The sequence below is a fragment of the Pinus tabuliformis genome, chromosome 8, assembly GCF_031772625.1.
Source record: "Pinus tabuliformis cultivar Carrire ecotype Pingquan chromosome 8, CPIR1, whole genome shotgun sequence".
Lineage (NCBI taxonomy): Eukaryota > Viridiplantae > Streptophyta > Pinopsida > Pinales > Pinaceae > Pinus > Pinus tabuliformis.
In genome coordinates, this window is record NC_142294.1 from 2,041,169,883 (window position 1) to 2,041,184,518 (window position 14,636).

At 42.8% G+C, this 14,636-nt stretch overlaps 1 protein-coding gene across 1 annotated transcript in view; it reads left to right on the top strand.

Moving 5' to 3' along the window:
- LOC149244644 (uncharacterized) overlaps positions 1 to 14,636 on the top strand; it is a 138,742-nt gene that overhangs the window by 92,752 nt on the left and 31,354 nt on the right. The gene's annotated exons all lie outside the window — the stretch shown is intronic.

The following is a 14,636-nucleotide window of genomic DNA, read 5'->3' on the forward strand; positions in this document are numbered from 1 at the left end:
CCAAATTTCAAAGTCAAAACAACACATTCAGATTAAGGATAAAAAGTATGCAACTTTCAATAGTGATGGCAGGTGCTTCAAAATCAAAGGCACATATTTCATTTCGGACCCCCTCAAGCTTTTCAACATTTAATGGAGGTGGGAGGGGAGTGGGGGGGTCCGAAATAAGTTGTTTTAAAAAACTGCTTCCTCCATGCTGCATCATCTGGGGCATTTCAACCCCCTCAACTACAAAACCATTTACGAGCATGGACCCCCTCCGAAATCCACTGGTGGTTTCAAGAAATACCACAGAGGTTAATCTGCGAAGAAAGGTTTAAGGTGGCAGGGATACTTTTGCAAGATGCACACTCTATTGATGTTTCAATTTTTATACACTTAGTTATGGTTCTGTGGAATAGCTCCTCTGGTAGACATACAAGCTTTATGTGTTAGGTGAAAAATTCAATTACCATTGGAAACCATAGAGTTCCTGTGACTGTAAATGGTTTTAACTACAAATATACAAGTGGCATGGCACCTCGAGCTCGAATTGCAGTCTACAAGGAAATTACAGGGGAGGATACTTGGTAAATGTGGAAACTGCAATTGATTAGAGCAGAACTGGGCAATGGTCTCAGGCACTAGTACGATGACAACCCATGTGGTGGGAGTTGGAGCGATGATCAAACAAAATCATCCGAATTTGCATCCGACAACTATTGCTTCTACTATGATGGCGACTGCATCAATGACAAATCACTTTGGAAAATCGATTCTTGCGAAGAGTCTATGGGATCATACTTACCATTTGAAACATCAAACTTTGCAACATAAATCGAAGTATTCAGTGGAAAATGGATTAAGAAGTTGTCAGCGCAAGGCAAAGAAGGGGATTCAATGGTCAAAGAAAGTTTTTATTTGCATCTCATTTAAAATTTTCACAGGGTTTTCAGACAGTGAAATTCGACTATAAATACTGGACAAACGATGGCAAATTTCAAAAGTTCAGAACATGGGTTTTGTGTAGAATCATGTTAATTAAGTGCAATACAGGAATTTTTTCCAGATTCTGAATAGTTAGGGATATTTCGAAGGTTCTCTGAAGGGTACACACCCATATTTCCTCATAAATCCATTTAAATGAATTCCATGCAGGTATATGTCACAATACATCCCTATTGCATTAGAACCATACAGTATGATCATGGCATATCAATAATATTATTTAACACAACATATCGATGATCAAAATAATGTAAGATTAGATTTTCAGATCAAAATAATGTAAGATTAGATTTTCATTTGCGCCTTGATGTGAACAAGACAACTTTTGGGAAAGGTTATCCGAAAAATATGGGGTTATTTTGATGCAATTTTATGTTCTTAGCTTCCAAATATTCAAAAGTATAGAGTGCCATAGTTGGAAATCATGTTGCTTTTAGTTTGAACTTCTTACATTCTAGACAGTATTTCTAGAAGAAAGATTAGAAACAAATTATAAGGTTCCACTTTCGTCACACCAAAGTGGATAATCATGGAACCATGGAGAAATAACATGCTAAATCTAGTACATGAGAAGCTCTTGAACAAAAGGAAGATACCAAAATTGTAATTTTTATAATGGAGACAAAGATGTTCTTCAAATACGTTAAAGGAACATGGTACATGAAATGCTCTCATGAGATCTCGTCAAAGTTAATTGCCCGAAAGAAACAAGAGTGATAAAATTGTTGTTATTTAAAGGAATGTGAGCACAAAATCTAAGGTCTTGGCACTCCTAGAAGCATTGAAGATGATTCTGCTGTTGATATTATTGAAAATATTTTATGTTTCAAGATATCATCTTAAATGAATGTGTTTAAAGGAAACCTAAAGAGACAACAGGGAGACATTGCAGGTGCAACATCAAAGTATAGCGAGACATTGGCCTTATGTCGTGTGAAAATGACAAAAGGAAAAAGGAAGAGTGTTGTGCGATAGCTGGTGTTTAGGTGGGAAAATTGACTCAAGCAGTTCAATAAATGAAGGCAGAATATCAGCACTAGTGAACCAACTCTAGATTTCAAGGCAAGATACTTGCAACAATTCCAGATTTCCAGCAACTAATTAAGAAATATTATTTATTTTTAGTATACTGCTCAGGATTTTATTCCTGAAAGTTTGCAATAGTTTATCATTTTGTATTTTTATATATATTTGATGAATTGTAATAAGAAAAGGGTGTGGGCTTTTGATGTCAAGGATCTTCACTTTGTAATAGCTTCTCTTATTTATTTCTAATGAAAGCCTTATGGCTCTAGTTTGATATAATTTTGTGTTTCTTGTATGTTTTTCCAGTATTTCCATATTTATTTTCTGCACATGTTCATAGTATTATAGAAGACCTGGGTAAGAATAGATTTGTTTCAATCTCTCTGAAATCCCCTACAGATTTATAATTGTTTAAATATATTAGTATATCAGACTGTCTGTCTGATCTAGCTCCTCTTTGAAATTGGTTATTATTTGTCCTTCTATTTTATCTTGAATATGTTTTGTTAGGTTGTAGAAATATTCTACACACATCTAAATCTTCCTATTTGTTAAGTAATCAGTCTGGCTTCTCAATTATTAGGAATCTCCTTACATTCTTTAGTTAATTTGTTATACAAATCAAGTCGTTCTGCCAGGCTGGAAGCTGACACTTTCAGAAGGGACCCTGTGAGAGAGGCCTTTAATCATGAGTAGGGATTATCATTGATCGCCAACCATCCCCAATTAAAACCATAAATTTTTCCATTGTGCTTCAAAGGCTATTGTTCATTGATAGGTGAACAACGTTAAACAAAGCCTCGTAACAACTGAGGGAGCCTCCTCTGGTTCAAGGGCCAACTTGAACCTAAAGGATGGTTGAGTTGGTTTCTTGGCATAGTTTTTGCAGCCAAGGACTGCCTACGGGAAATAGGTACAACAAGAGATATTGTAAAGTGCTGGGTGAAAGAGATGTCAAAGTTCAGAGTAACACCCAATCATGTTTACAAGACAAAGTCACTCAGGAAGGCCTACCAGTTCTTGATCATCTTTGCATGCCGATTATAGGGTCAAGAAAGCATGAAGACCTTTTTGGAAAATTGGGTGGTTATGTTAGACCAGTTGATGAGTGATGGAAATCCATTCAACTGGTCGAATTTTTTGGCTCTTCAGTTGAAATTCCATGTAACTAACGCTTGGAATCCGCCTAAGGATGAGTAGGCAAGATTCTACATGTATGCGTATTTACTTGATGCAATTTGTGCCAAACATCAGTTTCTTGGCATGGGTTGGACATGGACACCAATAGACTATTGTCAACATTTATTGTAAGTTTCTTTCTGACTGCAGCTACCGAGGAGTTATGGCGAGGCTAGCTAACCATTTCATCATCCCGTTGTATGAGTTGATCTTTGAGTAGGATCCACCTTGTATGTTCGAAGAAGCGATAGAGGTGATAATTAACATTCAAGATTAGTATGCCTCACTCAGTGGCACCTTCATCAGAGTGTTTGGCAGAGAGAAGTCTCTGCATGTTCTACCAAGGTATGCCACAGACAAGCTGGTCATGCAAGAGGTTGCATATCACCTCTCCATAGGGTTATCATCAGGACTTCATAGGAAGAACAAGGCACCATGGCCCACCCTTACTTTTCCGATCAGATTGTATGAGATTAAGAGCTTGAAATATGTGGATGTCGAAGCTACGAAAATAGTGAAGTTTGAGTTTGACACCAAATACTTCAATCCGTATGATCCCCACAACATTTTCAAGAACCATTGTGCGAAGGTGTACTACCCATGGATGCACGGGACATTCCGCTGGCATGATGAGGACCCTTGGAGATACTGTTAGAATAAATTCAAGCTCCATGAAGTGGTGAGTATAGGCACAACATGTAAAGCTGCTCTGCAGGAAAAAACACCACATGAAGCAACAACAACAACATCAATAAGCAACAAATCGACGTAGGACAAGGGTAAGAGGAAAATTGTTGAGAACCTAGAGGCTAAGCAAAGCTACAAGTTCGAGTAATATCATATCACTGAGACATAAACTTTAGCAGTGGAGGCAAAGAGTCAACATCACATAAAGAGGGTAGAATGAAGGAAGAAAGAAAGGAAAAGGTTGGAGGAAACAGAAAGGAAGTTGCAGGAAATCGAGAAGAAGTTAAAGGAAGATTAGGAGATAAGAAGGAGAGAAAGGGAAGAGAAGTATAAATAGGAAGAAGAAGAAAGGCACGCCGTGATAACAAAACAAAAAATTCCCATACAGGTTGAAGAATCAAAACAACCGACAGTGGAAGAAGAGGGTGAGCAGAAGCATGATCGGGAGCTTACTCAGCAGATTGAGAAACTGATTGAAGTGACAGACATGGAGTTGGGGCAAGAGCCATAGGATCAACACACTGACCTCATGCTGAGAGCACCCGAGGTCACCTCTCCATCTCCACCCCCTCTAGTGTTAGAACCAGTCCCGAAAGAGCAAGGAGAGGTTGTTCTCCTTGATGATGATTTGGTGATGGATGTGTACAATCTATTATTCAACAAGTTGTAAAGGAAGATTGTACAGGCATGGAGAAAGCATTTCCTGGATGATCACGCGTCACATGCATTCATGAAGGAAAGGGTGATAGTGTTAGATGTTAGAAAGCATCCAGTTTTCATGGTTGATGCCACCTTGGCTTATGTTGGAGCCACAAGCTCAAATTTCAAGTTATTGTTAGCAAAGAATGAACATATGGAAAAGAACTTGCAGGCAGCCAAGCAAGAGGCAGAATAATCCAGAAAGAAGAGCACGGTTTCCGCAATGGTAGAGATGAGGAAAGTGATACTTGGTGAAGTATCAACACTTGAGGTTACCATGCAGAAGCTCTATGACAGATTTGTCACCATGTCAGGGAGTTGGCAACAGGCTGCAAGAGACTTTCTCGGAAAAATTGCGCAACTTTTCAAGGGAGTTTGCAGCGGGCTAGGGGAGTCTGTTGGAAAAAACTATGCAATTGTTGGGAAGATGGCCTGCTGAACATCCTTGCATAGTTTCCAAGCTGAGTGGGATGCTGGAAGCTGAGTGATTTCTCATGAAAACTATGCAATTTTCCGAGTGAGCAACAGGTCGGCCGACTGGGTGACTAGGTAGAAAAGCAACGCAATGTTTTGAGGGAGACAGTGATAGACACAAAGTGTCTTTCTGGCATGTCTGAGTAGTTTCTTCAGTTAGCAGAGAGCGAAAGCTTTGCAGCTTTTGCACAATTTTTTGGAGAGTGAGTCCTGGGGTCACTACCCGGTCAAACTTTCCGGTTGACTAGTTGGAGGCTTGGTTGATGTGCTTGAAGGGAACACAAATTGAAGTGGTTTGCTGAGTAACTTCTGTGATGTTCTAGGTGACAATCAATTCGGTTGATTCTAGGATTTCACAGTGCAGGCTCCCTAGGAGACAACCTTAAGCTATTAACAATTCTAAGCAACAATACATGATCACTTAGGGCCGAAACTGTGCAATGCAGCTTAGAGAAGGTCTAACTATTGGAGGGTGATATGATCATCAGAATTTCAACAAAATGGCTAAGTGTGTGGGCGAGTGAACTTGTGCATACACGAACTTTCAAACACACACTCAACATGACTCGAAGAGAAGACACCTCAAACCATCAAGACAACATATACTCAATGTGACTGCCCGACGGTGCGAGCGACAAGCACGACACTTGTGATAGATTGTTGAACGACCGCGATGACACTTATGCGACAATGCATACAACATTGTGTGTGAGTGCGATAGATGTGTATATGGCGAACACAACTCAAACACAACCTTCAACATCACCAGAAGGAGGTCGCAAGCATGCCATAGCAATCAACATGCGGAAGATGATAGTTGGTTGAAGAAGTGTAAAAGAAGCAAGACATGTAGAAGAAACACATATGATGAATTTTCGCGTTTGCGCACATGTATGTTATTGAGGACATGGTGATATGACAATGATAAGCAGTCCTGCAAAATCAACTAAGAGATTTACTTCGAAAGGTGTTCCTTACTTAGCATACTTACCCTCAAGATGATCATGCATCCGATGGAGTTTTCATGCAGTCCTGATCTTTTCCATTACTCGGTTCCTTGGTCCTTCTCCTCAAATCCTTGGAAGCGATTTCAACATGTCACATTTTCCTGTAGTCACTGAGAGGTAGATCTACACAATTTTAGCGGAAAATGACTGCCACCGTAATGATGCCCTGGGAGGCCCGTCTGCACAATTTTTGCATGCAAGACCAACAAGACAACTTGGACAACACTGCGCAATTTTGAGGCTCAAAGAACTGCTACGGGATAGGGGTCCTGGGAGGGCACCTCTATGCATTTCTAGAGAGCAGTGTTGGATTCTTGACTGCTTTGCACTTTTTAGAGAGTAGTGCTAGATGGGGTCTTTGTGGGGCTGTGGGGTTTTAGCAAGCAAGGGAGGAAGTTTGATGGTTGTAGAAGCAAAGCGCATAGTTCAGGGAAGCTGGATGAGGCTAGGTTGCTTGGGAAAATGGCTAAGTGTGATATTAGCGAAACATATGTAAACATGATAGGAATTGAATGTGATCGCACAAAGACACTTAGTGACACATCGTAGACCATCCAGAATGCATAAGACATACTTTGATTGATGAAACAACCTTCATGTGCATGAAGTGAGTGTAAAACATGTCTATATGATGACAACCACTCATATGCACACAATTCCCTTGAAGCAAGAAAACATTCCCTTTGCATGACAAACAACAACCCCTATGCCCAAAAATGACACATGCTGCATAAGGATAAGAACATGGACAACTCTTGGGATCAAGGAGGGGGTTTGATATAATTAACTTACTAATAATTGACCAAGGATGATTGATCATAGGATCCAAGGTGGCCTCCAAAATTTTCATGCCAGCCAAAAGTTTGGAGGGTGGTTGTAGCCACTACAACACTTGGCGACACACTGGTAGAACTCCAACTCTCATTATGGACCTTGTTTCGTGAAAAGCGAGTCTAACCCTTCCGAAAGTATTGTTCAATTCTTTGATCATCGTGGTTTCCACACTAGCTTGGTTGAAACATATAGTCCCTACCATTCTCTTGATCGGTCAGCACACATTCCAAGCAATGTCAACCCAGTTGTTTTGATATTGGTGCACACGTAATATGATAGTCAGAGTTTAAATTTCATCTTTGGTGTTGCTCTATTGCCAGCAGGATTTAAGAGTACCCCAATGGAGTCACGCAGGAACACAAGCATCGCTCTGCTGCCAGTGAGTCTGGTCAGTACCCCAGTGAAGTTACTTGCATCACCTCTCTGCGTAGGAAGCCTTTCTCTTCTTTCGCCTTATTCATTTTTTCATAATTTTCATATTTTCATTTTTCATTTTTCAAAAACTGTGTGTAGGCACTTATTTATTTAAGAGGTGGAAGAGGGATCCCAAATTATTGAGAGAAGAAGAGGTTGTTCCTTCAGATAAGTATGTTATGTATACCTCTGACATACTTGTTAAGGTTTTCCCCCTCACCTTACTCTACTTGACTGAGTTGACAAGGGTTAACCCAAAACAACTGACTAGAGTAGGTGTTGCTAGTTATAGAACAAGCATTGTGTTTTCACCAAGACTCATTATGAATAGAACTTATTTTCCATCGAGGCATCATCAATTGAAGGCAACAATCTCTTCATAAAAAGAGAGGACAACAGATAACCAAGTGTTGATAGTTGTACAGGTCCTCTTAGATTTTCCCAACTTGTCTCGAGAGCCAAACATGGTTTCACGAGAGGCTAACCTATGGGTACAAGAAAGAAAAGAAAGAAAAAAGAAAAAAGAAGAAGTAAAGCGAAAACAAAACAGGTAATAAAAGCAAGTAAGCAAGCAAACCAAACTGAGTAAGCAAGCACACAAACAACGAACCAGAAAGCAAAGCAAAGCAAGAAGCAAAGACTACTCCTACTCCTATGCTAAACAGTGCATGGGCCTACTCACGTGAAGTGATATTTCCAATGCAGCCATTGACACATTGGTTGACCCATGTTGGTGAAGGCATGGTTCACGAGAAGCACAATCAAGCGAACCAGAAAACATAAAAGATACAACAATGAAGACCAACATGCTCCGAGTTCTAAAACATCCACAAAAAAGAAAAGAGTGAATGCACAAGATAGACATTCTGCAGACTTAACATGGTGCTCTGACACATTTCATGCAGATGATAAACATGCACACTCTTTGTACTGTGAAATACGAGCGAACATGAGAAAGACCAACAACTTATGCTTTGCAAGCATGCTCGTTTTGTAAGATTCCTCCAAATCTTGAGCGATGGGATCATGGGATTCGAGTGGAGGAAGCAAAATCTAGGTGTTTGGTTGTTCTTCAATGTGAACAGAGAGTGATGAGGAGCCTTGGGTGTTTTGAAAATTTTCTGATCGAAAGTAGAACTAAACTCAAGACGACAAGGGCCTGACATAACCATCAGCCTAGGCTGAAGTGCCTTGACAACCTGCGGGGTTTCCACTCCGTCAATAGGTAGATCATCGGAGAACAATGGCTTAGACATATTAACAATGAGTGAATCAACATCATGATCAAATGAAGAAGTACAGAGATCACGACAACCATAATCAAAAAATTTGGGATGTTCGTCGACATCCTCATGATTTGATGAATCATGTAGAGGGGTAGATGAGAGGCAAGGATGTTCACCCTCTATGATTTCAAAAATGATAAATGACAGATGGGATAGATTTTCAGAGGAAGATGTGTCCTCTCCGCAATGTAATGACATACTGACATCTGGTGTGTCCTGTGAATGATCGGAAGTAGAAACATCCAGAAATGAGTTTCCACAAGGAGAATCAAAAGTGGAAGAATCACACGGGATGTCAGGATAGAGCAGATGAGGCACAAATGGAAGGAAGTCATCCTTCACCACGGGTTCTTCTTTAGATTCCTACACACACTCATCATGCATGCTAGCACAGGTTGTGATCCGGATTTAAACAGGAACGCAATAAAATACAGAGATAACCATAAAGACAAATATGCAGCGGAAATAATACCTCAATTCATTACTGTAAAATACTGAAATATGCTTACAAACAGAAATGGAAATAAACCAGCTAGGGCGATGGTAGCTTATCTCTGAGAAGAGATGTGGTGGCTACATGCCTCTGAACTGTCTTACAATGAGGCTCGAAGGCCTATTTATTGTTGAGAAACAATGGAAAACCCTTCACATTCCAAAACCTAACCCTAGAAGATGAAACGCCAAATTGTGGGCCCCGTTTTTGGGTAAGTTGGTACATCAACTTCCCGGGGTCGCGAATTGGTCGTACTATCTCCGTTTGACGTGCATGATAGCCCGTTGGAAAGATCTCTCCGAGGACTACGACAAAAAAGGCGATTTTTATCAAAACAATCGCTGGCAGTGGATTTCCCAAAAAACGTCGTTTAGGGCCTCAAAACGGCTCCGGAAGTTTAGGACCCGAAAAACTGCTAAAAATAGTAAACTGTGCTATAATTAAGGAAACTGAAAAAAATCTGTATGAAGCACTAGAGGGGATCCAAGTGGAATTAGCGGGTGGCCACCAATATCCACCTGGATCATTCCTCCCCCCTTAAGAAGCAATGGTCCCCATTGCGTTGAGTTCCTCCATGAGATGAGGGAACTTTTGCTGCACTTGGTCCCTGGTGAGCCACTTGCCCTGGTGAAGGAGTTGTCCTGCTTTGACAACTCGATACAGTTGGATATTCTGCTGGCGAGTGTGCCTAATATGTGTGTCCATGATTCGATCAGTTGCAGCTTGTTCCATGCAAGCTGGATTTAACTCTGTGGGTGTGAGTTGTTCTGCAATGTCGGACGTGTCTAGTAATGGTGGAAAGTATGGCCGAAGGCGGTCGACATTGAACACCGGGTGTAGGCCAAGGAATGGGGGAATGCTGAGCTCAAATGCATTGTCTCCCACAGCCTTGGTAATGGTGTAAGGGCCATATCGAAGTGGTCTGAGTTTCCGATAGGCTCCGGTAAGGCGTTCCTTTTGCAAATGAAACCAGACTTTGTCGCCCACTTGAAACTTGTGTAGCACCCGATGTTGATCATGTCGATGCTTGTACTTGGCATTTGATTTCTCCAGAATGTCATGGACCTGCTGGCGAATATGTTGGATGTGCTCAATGAAGTTGTTTGCCTTATCTGTTTCAGACTGGACATGAGCAGAATCTGCGTGAGTAGCTGCAAATGGCATGGCCACATCGATGGGACATAGTGGCTGGAATCCCAATCCCACCTGAAAAGGGTTGTGGCCAGTCGAGCTGTGGAGAGCCCGGTTGTAGCTGTGCTGAACATAGGGGAGGCTCTCGTCCCATGTGCGTGGATGCTTTGAGTTGTACATGCGTAGAATGTGTACGATCATCCTGTTGACGACCTTAGTCTGGCCATCAGTTTGAGGATGGAAGGCTGTGGACTTAGTGAGTTTGGTGTCCAGCATCGACTAGAGGCTAGACCAAAATGTACTGAGGAACCTGTTGTCCCGATCTGAAATGATAGACTGTGGGATCCCAAAGTGTACCCATACTCGTTCAAAGAAGAGTTTAGCAGTGGCTTCTGCTGTGATATTCTTCTTGCAGGCCGCCATAATGGCCATCTTCGAGAACCTGTCGACGACCACAAAAACACAGTCATTTCCATGCCTAATGGAAGGGAGGCCTGACATGTAATCCATGGAGATGGATTCCCAAGGTCAACTAGGGGTAGGCAGCGGGGTATAGAGGCCTTGCTTCTTGATGGTCGGTTTGGCAATGGCGCAAGCAGTGCAAGATCTGATGTACTTCCCGACATCCTGTCGAAGATTCGGCCAATAGAAATATTTCTGCAGTACTGCCACCGTTTTTTCAACCCCAAAATGCCCAACGGCCCGATTGTAATTTGCTTCCCAGATCATCTTGGCACGCTCGCTTGAAGGAACACAAAGGTGACCCTGGTGGCATAACAGGTCGTCCTGGAGGTGAAAATCTAGAACATGTTGACCCTCCAAGAGTGTCTGGTATGTGTGGCCGAATTCCGAGTCGCTTTTGTAGAGCAGTGGCCAATCAGAAGTCTCGTGCCCACAAGAGTTGAGCACGGTGGTTAATGCCATGATCGGTGGTCGACTGACGCAATCTGTGACATTATTGGTGCTACCCTTCTTATACTTGATATTCAAATGGAACTGTTGCAGGTATGTGGACCACTTCTGATGGCGATCATTCTGCAATTTCCCTTGGGTCTGCATGAACTGCAGGGGTCGGTGGTCTGTGTGGATGACCGTTTCCTTCCCCAAAATCTAATGCTTCCATTGTCAACAGGCCTGCACAATGGAATACTTCTCTTTGTCGTAAGTGGGATACTTCCGGACTGTGTCTGAAAGTGTCTCACTGTGATATGCCACTGGATGCCCGTGTTGAGTAAGGACTGCCCCAATAGCATAGTCAGAGGCATCTGTCTCGACCTCAAATGGTTGTTGCAAGACTGGTAATGCAAGAACTAGTGTTGTGCAGAGTCGATCTTTCAACTCTGTGAATGCCTTCTGTTGAGATTCGAACCAAAATTTTTTTGCTTTCGCTCCTCCCTTGGTGACCTGACTCAAGGGCCAAGTGATATGAGAAAATCCCAACACGAACCTGCGGTAGAAGTTGGCAAGGCCTAGAAAGCTGCGAAGCTCTGTCAGAGTGGTTGGAGATGGCCCCTTTAGTTGGTCCAGGAGGTCATCAATCCGTGGGATTGGGTACCTATTACGGACAGTGATCTTGTTCAGCGCCCGATAGTCAATATAGAGTCTCCAAGTCCCATCCTTCTTTTGTACCAGCACGATCGGGCTCCCACAGGGCGATGAACTCGGACGGATGTGACCTTTTTGCAGCAGCTCCTGAATCTGCCTCTTGATTTCATCGTTCTCCAGAACAGAGCACCGATAGATTGGTCCATTGGGCAGCGGCGAACCTGGGGTTAGATCAATCGAGTGCTTGACTTGACAGTGCATAGGAACCCCTGCGGGGGAGGTGAAGATGTCCTCATACTCCTCCACGACCTCGTCTATCTGTAGTTGTCGTGCGGAGGGGCCCTGTCTGGAGGTCGTGGCCACTGTCTTCTTCTTTTCTTGAGGGCGTATCATCAGGAAAACAAACTTCCCGGTTTTGGAAATGAGCTTACTGCATTGTTTTGCAATAACCAAAGATATGGCGGTAGGCGGTGCTACCTCTGGTATCCTGTACAACTTATTTCCCAAAGTAACAATAACAGCACGGGGCCTTGACTCATACACAGCATGTCGCTTCCACAAGTATGGTTGTCCTAATAACACATCACAAACTTCAAGGGGTGCAATGTCACACAATACCTCATCCGTGAAGGGCTTGATGTTGTATGGAAGGCGACACTGTTGGCTCACGTGAAGATCCCGTCCTTGGTGCAACCACCCAATGGTGTATGGTTGTGGATGTGCTGTGGTTGGTAAGCCCAACCGTTTCACGACCTCTGCCAGAATGAGGTTCTTTTGGCTCCCACTGTCGACAATGAACTGTAGCGGGGAGCCCTTTGTCCACATCTGGGAGTGGAAGAGACGCTCCTCCTCCTCTGGATCTTCAGGTTCCTCCTTCTGGATCTTTGTGGTGGCAACAGTGGCATTCTGCTCCGCATCGATAATCTACGTCCCTTTGTCATTCCCCTTATCGAGTTCTGACTCAGAGTCAGAACATGCATTTGATTCTGAAACCTTTAGCTCGACCACCAGTGACTGCTTGGCCCGACACTCACTTGTGTTGTGAGTGGAGCTCTTATGGAACTCACACCACTTTCCGGTGTCCTTTTTCTGCTTCGCGGCGCTGTTCTTTGCTTGCAGCTTTGGCGGGTTGTCTTGGGCCGCCCCGCCTTGGCTTTGTCCTTTGTTCTACGGTTTGGGGGCACCTTTCCCCTGTTTCGGATTCGCAGACCCAAAGTCTCGCTTCTTCTGTTTAGACTTTTGCTCGACCTTGACGGCATATCGGTATGCCGTGCCGAGCGAGGAGATGTTCAGGAATTCTATTTCTTCTTGGATGTACTTGTGCAGGCAGCCATGGTATTTTAGTACCAAATGCTGCTCTGTATCCTTGATACCCAACTTTGTGCGAAGGGTATGGAAAATATTGGTAAACTCTAGTACGTCTTGGTCCCTTCCCTGCCGTAGCGTGGTCCACTTTATGTATTGATCCTCATAGCTTCCGACAGGGTAGTACTGCTCCTTGATGGCATCTCGGAATGAATCCCAAGTCGGTGTGACTGAAAATAGTGAGCCTGTACTTTCATCTTTCTGCTCGCAGTAGGTTTCCCACCAATCCTTGACGTGGGGGGCTGCTTTGAGAAGAGTGAAAATAATCTTTTCCCGACTGGAAAAATCATGAACATAAAAATAACCCTCTAGCACATTTAGCCATTTATCGACGGCATCTGCGTCTATCTGACCCTCGAATATGGGGATTTCAAAATTAACTTGTACCTTAAATGGTGTGGCGTTTCCAGAGTTGTTGTTGGAAGCCGATGCGTCGCCCCTGGGTAGCCGCTGAAGGATTTGGGCAAAGTTGTCCATCATCGCGTTCCGTTGTCGCTCGAGGGCTTCTTCGAGCAAGATTTTGATAGGATCTCCTACCCCCTCGTCTTTCTTTTCATCCGCCATGGGAGGCCATCGGGATTTGCGAGGCTGGTCTTGCAAAGGTTCGACCAGTTCAAGCCCTAACTCCTTATATCCAGACCTCGTTGGGGACATGCAAAGAAAAACAGAGAAGAAAAGCAGACCGCTCTGATACCACTGATCCGGATTTAAACAGGAACGCAATAAAATACAGAGATAACCATAAAGACAGATATGCAGCGGAAATAATACCTCAATTCATTACTGTAAAATACTGAAATATGCTTACAAACAGAAATGGAAATAAACCAGCTAGGGTGATGGTAGCTTATCTCTGAGAAGAGATGTGGTGGCTACATGCCTCTGAACTGTCTTACAATGAGGCTCGAAGGCCTATTTATTGTTGAGAAACAATGGAAAACCCTTCACATTCCAAAACCTAACCCTAGAAGATGAAACGCCAAATTGTGGGCCCCATTTTTGGGTAAGTTGGTACATCAACTTCCCGGGGTCGCGAATTGGTCGTACTATCTCCGTTTGACGTGCATGATAGCCCGTTGGAAAGATCTCTCCGAGGACTACGACGAAGAAAACGACTTTTATCAGAAAAATCGTTGGCGGTGGATTTCCCAAAAAACGTCGTTTAGGGCCTCAAAACAGCTCCGGAAGTTTAGGACCCGAAAAACTACTAAAAATAGTAAACTGTGCTATAATTAATGAAACTGAAAAAAAACTGTATGTTGTAGATCTAACCCAAGAATATAAGATAATAGCAATAACCCAATAATAACAAGATCAAATAAGATGAAATGATTCTTTATTATCAAAACCCTTATGGTAGGGCAACACCATACATTCACTCCTTAAGGAAGGAGAACACTCCACAAGCCATATGCATGTTCATACAAGAATACTTCTCTTCATCTTCATATGTGGAGTCTCTAGCCTTTATATAGGCCTCATACATACAATACCATGTACCATTACCAT